General features: G+C 30.9%; 1 long non-coding RNA gene across 1 annotated transcript; it reads left to right on the top strand.

Moving 5' to 3' along the window:
* Positions 1–261: 261 nt before the first annotated feature.
* Positions 262–3,385, top strand: LOC114286533 (uncharacterized). Its single transcript, XR_003637570.2, has 2 exons — positions 262–455; positions 3,181–3,385. It is a non-coding gene; the product is annotated as an uncharacterized LOC114286533 (long non-coding RNA).
* Positions 3,386–5,777: the final 2,392 nt, after the last annotated feature.

The following is a 5,777-nucleotide window of genomic DNA, read 5'->3' as shown; positions in this document are numbered from 1 at the left end:
CATATTTTCAGTGACAAAAAAATAGTTTAGTTATCGTATATTGAGTTTGGGCTACTGAAACTATTTAGTCGCCGAATGTAAAATAAAAAAATATTGTTTATCTTTTGGTCGCCAAAAACATATTTTCAGCGACAAAAAAATAGTTCAGTCGCCAAAAAATTAAAATATTTGGGGGGATTTATAAAATTAATTGGCGACCAAAAACATTTAGTCGCTAATGGTGTAATATATATATATATATATACATATGGTTTCCAAAACACAAACCAGCGCCCTTTGTCTCTCTCTTCAGCGTTTCCCTCTCTTTCTCCCACTGCCTCTCCCTCTCCGCTGCTCCTCTCCCCTCCCGCTCTCACTGCCGCTCCACCAGCCGCGTCTCCGCCGCTCCCCCTCGCGGTCGCGGGCAATCGGAGCACTAATCAGGTCCTCCATTCTTTCTTCCTATCCAATCCGTAGTAAGTCCCCTGTATCATTACTCTCTTTCTTCTGTTTCTTTCACTTTCTTTTTCCGTTTCACAGTCGAGAAAATATATAGTGGCGATTTTCTCATTTCCTTTCATCGGTTACATAACTGCCGGAAACATATCCATAATAACCTTTAGGTTTTATCATAATTATCTTAAATTCCTTAATTGCGTTTGCTTTATATGTTGAAGATTTGATGAGAACAATTTGGGTTTTTATTTCGTTCTCTGATTATTTTAAAATATCGAATTTTTTAGGTCATTTCTAGTTTGACAAACTTTTCTGGGGATTTTGGGGCGGATTTTGCCCATTTCAGAGGCGAATTTGGGTGTGGTGAGGATTAAGAAGGGTTTTGGATCAATTTGGGTTTGTACGTAATTGGTGGTTTTCCTCGGGTTGAATAACCGAGATATGTTGGAATATTGATCCTATCTAATTTCAAGAGCTTATCTGATTTTCTATATAATTTCTTTTTATGTATATGATTATATGTAGGTTTTGTTCAAAATTGATTGTTTTGTTATTGCAATATGACGTGATTTGTCAAATTAGAACAATAGTTTGATGTTTGGTTTATCAATCCTGTGCTGTGCACAACTTCTTCAAATTAGAACAATAGAAATCATTTTTGTGCAGAAACAGAGACAAGGAAAGCGGATTTATTTTCTTGCCTACTACTAGTTTGATAAAATGTCTCAAGGAAGAGTATGATGGTAGTGTGTTTTACATTGAAAAAAGAATTAGCAACTACAGGAACACTCTTAGTATGTATGCAGTATGGGTGAATTACTGCTTTGAAGCGAGAAAAAAGAAGAGTTTTACGGGTTGTGGTGCAAGGGAATTGGGTTTTTATTGAGTGGGGTGAGATGGGAAGTGAGTATGAAGTTAGGTAAGAGGCTGTATTTTAAGGTGGCAAGCAATGTTTTAAAAAGCGGCCGCAACCGTTACGTAACGTTACGTAACGGTTTTGGCGGTTACCGCCACCCGTTACGGTCGCTTTTGCAGTGTGATTGAGATTCACAGGTGTGTCGGCCGTAGCGGCTACCGTAGCGGTCTTAACGGTACCGTAACAGCCGTAACGGCCTGTTACGCACTGTTACGTAACGGTTCCAAACTGTTTCTTTTCAAAAAACACACAAAACAAAGCTGAAAATGGGGGAAGAGGGATAGAGAGAAGAGAGAAGATAAAGAGAGAAAATGGAGAAGCAAGAGATAGAAAGAGAGAAGAGGGAAGATGAAGAACATGTTATTGATTCGTTGAAATTGTAAGACCTATGTTATTCTATTCAGCTGCTATTACTCAACCATTTTGTTTGTGTGTGTCTATCTATATATTGTTTGAAAATAATAATAATAATAATAATGAGTGTGGTCATTATCTATTTGGGTTGGTTAAAATATGTATATATATATTTAGACTTTTATTTATTCTTTTACTTTTGTCATTGTTTATCTTATATATAATAGTTAGTGATTGATTTTCTGTATAATATAAAGTCATTAATTATTAAAATAAAATGAAAAAAACTCAGTTTATAGTAATTTAAAAATATGAAATATATTAGATCATACTTAAAAATTTATAAAAATTGATCAATATTTATTTTTAACCCAATAAATATGATCATGGAAAAAAAATATGCGTATCCGTAAGTTTGTTTCAAATTGTGTGAAAAATAAAAAAATTCACGGTTCCGGTTACCGCAACTGTTACACTACGGCCTTTACACCCCGCAACCGCAACTGCGCCACCGCCACCGTTACGGCGACCGCAACCGCTTTTTAAAACCTTGGTGGCAAGAGAACATTAATATTCTAGCTAGACAGATTGATGGTGCCGAAGCAGCTAGCTGTAAGTGTTTGAAGCTTTTGTGGGTAGTGTTGTTATCTTCATTTTGCTTTTTCTTGGGGTCATTTTGACTATGGACAGTGAATGGCTCAATGCATGACAGGAATTCAAAATGAGGAATCTGTCATTTTTTGAATGGAGTCAATAGGGAAATATAGCAACCATCTTGAATGATTATAAAACAAAAGAAATTGAACAAACGCCTCTCTCTCTCACTTTATGGATTGTACAGGTTCTTTCAATACATATATATAGGCTCTTTAGTGATTCTTCAGAATGGACACAACTCTTGGACAAAGGTTTGTAAGATCAATGGACACAACCTTACACAGAGAGTTGTATCTCTTAGAATTTGAATCAAATTCAAATTCTCCTGGACAACTTCCCCTGCGGGAAGGTTTCTCACCATTTCATGGGGTAGGATCTTCTATGAAAGGGTCCACCATTATTATGGTGTGATCACCTCTTAGTCCATAACATATAATCCTAGAACAGATTCATGTCATTATACTTTAAAATGGCCCCTTTTGTTTTGTCCCCGTAATAGCCTCATTTTAGATTTTTGAATTTTAACTTCAAATGCTTTAGTTAGTGCAAAAGGGCCATTAAAAATCCTGGGTCATTTTCTAGTTAATGCTTTTGTGGGTAGTATTGTTATCTTCATTTTGCTTTTTTCTTGTTATCCTAATGGTTGCCTCCTGTTAGTTTATGTGTACACTTCTGAATTTTGTTTACCTACATTTTTTGTAGAATTTTCTAGTACATTAATATATCTAAATCATTAATTTTATAATTGTTATAATTTGAAATGTCGATTTTATTAAATAAGTGCTAATGGTTAATTTTTTTTTTTTTTTTTTTTACAGATTGCTGTTGCGTGGGCTATTGTGGATGTGTACGAAGAGCATTTGTTCTGTATATGGAAGACATTTATTTTGGAACAATTCTCTGTTTTGAAAAAAAAAATCTATTGTTTTTGTATGTAATATTTAATTTAGATGGATTATACTTGGTTTGTATGGATTTATATGATATTTCGCATATGATATTACAAGTTAAAGTTTTTAAATAGTTGATAATGAAATGAGTATTATTGATAATGAATTTAGATTATAATTGATAGATGCATTATTCTGTATACGCACAAGTTGCAGGTTGCATTGATAATGAAATGCATATAATTTAGAAATTAATGAAAAACATTCAATTTGTGCATTTTAAAAAAATTAATAAATGGAGCTTGAGCTTTTGGTTACTAAACATTTAGTAGCCAAAAAATAAAAAGGAACTTATTGGCGACTAAACAGTTAGCAGCTAAAAAAAAAAAAAGAAGTTTTTGGCGACTAAAAAATTGGTAGCAAAAAAGGAGTGTCATGTTTTTAGCGACTAAATAATTGGTAGCTAAAAAATTGAAGATGGAAAGTATTTTCTTTTTGGCAACTAAATATTTTTTTTTGGGCGATTAAATTTTTAGTGGCCGATTTGTGACTTTCGGCGACTAAAAAAAATTTAGTCGTCAATACCTTTCCCGACAATCATCTTGCGACAAAGCTGGTAACCAAAAAATTTAGTCTATAAGAATCTTGGGGACTAAAAAAATGACTTTTGGTGACTAAAAATTTAGTTGCCAAAAGTGTAATTTGGTGCAGTGATTTTTGTGAGATCACTTACGTAAGTTCGTGAAAATTTATGCCATTTTGTGTTTTTCAAAAATTTTGAGATAACTTACAGAAAATTTGTGTTAACTTACACATTTTTATGAGACCATTTACGTGAATTTGAGAAAACTTATGTAATTTTGTATTTTTCAAAACTTATATGAAGAACTTACTCAAATTTGTGTTAGTTACGTGCTTTTGTGAGGTCGCTTACTGGAGTTCATGAAAATTTACGTGATTTTGTACTTTTCAAAAATTTTATGAGATAACTTACGAGAAATTTGTGTTAATTTACGTATTTTTCTGAGATCAATTGCTTGAGTTTGTGAAAACTTACATGATTTTATATTGTTCAAAACTTTTATGAAGAGCTTACTCGAATTTGTGTTAGTTGCTCGTTTTTGTGAGATTACTTATGTGAGTTTGTAAAAACTTACGTGATTTTGTGTTTTTCAAAACTTTTATCAAGAACTTACTTGAATTTGTGTTAGTTAAGTGTTTTTGAGAGATCACTCACGTGAGTTGGTAAAAACTTACATGATTTTATATTTTTTAAAAATTTTATGAGATAATTTGCAGGAAATTTGTGTTAACTTACTCGTCTTTTTTAGATCACTTATGTGAGTTTATAAAAATTTATATGATATTATATTTTTCAAAATTTTTATTAGATAACTTACTTGAATTTGTGTTAGATACGCATTTTTGGCCTTGTTTGCGAAGTGGATTTTTGGCTTTTTTTAGGCTATAATTCACAAAAAAACAAAATAGACTAAAATAACCAATAAGACAAAATGTCACATTAAATCCATAATCATTTCATTTTTTCTTTTTTCTTTTTTTCTTTTACAAAGATTACATTAAACTATAAAAAAATTTAACCATCTTCTCAAAAATTACAATAGCGTATTAAAATAATTAACTTCTCAAACAAGACCTTTGTGAGATCACATATGTATTGTTTTGATTATATGATAAATCTATTATTTTGATATGATTTACCTATAAATTAACCTGTTTAACAGGTCAACAATGTATAACAATCAACACAAAAATATATAACTAAAACGGAAACAATACATAAGAGAAGTTCATATGCCTTGCATTTCATATGCAAGGCACACATTGAAATTGTCCTTGGGAAATTACACTGACATAGTATTAGTGAAAAGTATTTATAAAAATTAGAAAATTTATAAATATAAATAATTATAATTATAATTATAATTTTTTCACTTTTTTGTAAATAATTTTTTTACTGCTCCATTGATATGTTATTGTCCCAAAAAACATCGAAGAGGAAATGGTTATTAAACAACATTGTTCAAAATTTGACTTCTCATAAGTTTAAATTTAAACTTGATTGTTTTATTGAAGTTTGTGAGGCCAATCACCTATCTCGTTTATTTTTTTAATATGAGTTTTTTTCTCTCTCCACAAATTGATGGAGAACAATAGGTTAAATTGTTGAGTTAGGTTTTTTATTTTTTATTTTTAATTTTTTTTAAAGAAAAAAATACACTAGTAATGCAATATATATGTGTAAAATTACATGGTTTATTTGGAATTTTTTTTTATGAGAAATACTATATATGCATCCCTAGTTATGACTCATTGTGATATTGATTCTGCTATTATTTTAGTTATGAGCTAAGAGTTCTATGGTTATACCTTATGTGGTGTTTGATTATAATTTTTTTTTTGTTGTTAAAGTTATGACTCCCATATATGATTGAGTTATTACATTTGTGGTAATTAAACTTACAAATGTCATAAGTTGTATATGATACATATATTTTTTAAGG

Source organism: Camellia sinensis, chromosome 9, assembly GCF_055761805.1.
Source record: "Camellia sinensis isolate YWXY chromosome 9, ASM5576180v1, whole genome shotgun sequence".
Lineage (NCBI taxonomy): Eukaryota > Viridiplantae > Streptophyta > Magnoliopsida > Ericales > Theaceae > Camellia > Camellia sinensis.
Note: the sequence above shows the minus strand (reverse complement) of the source record. Positions and strands in the feature narration are given on the sequence as shown.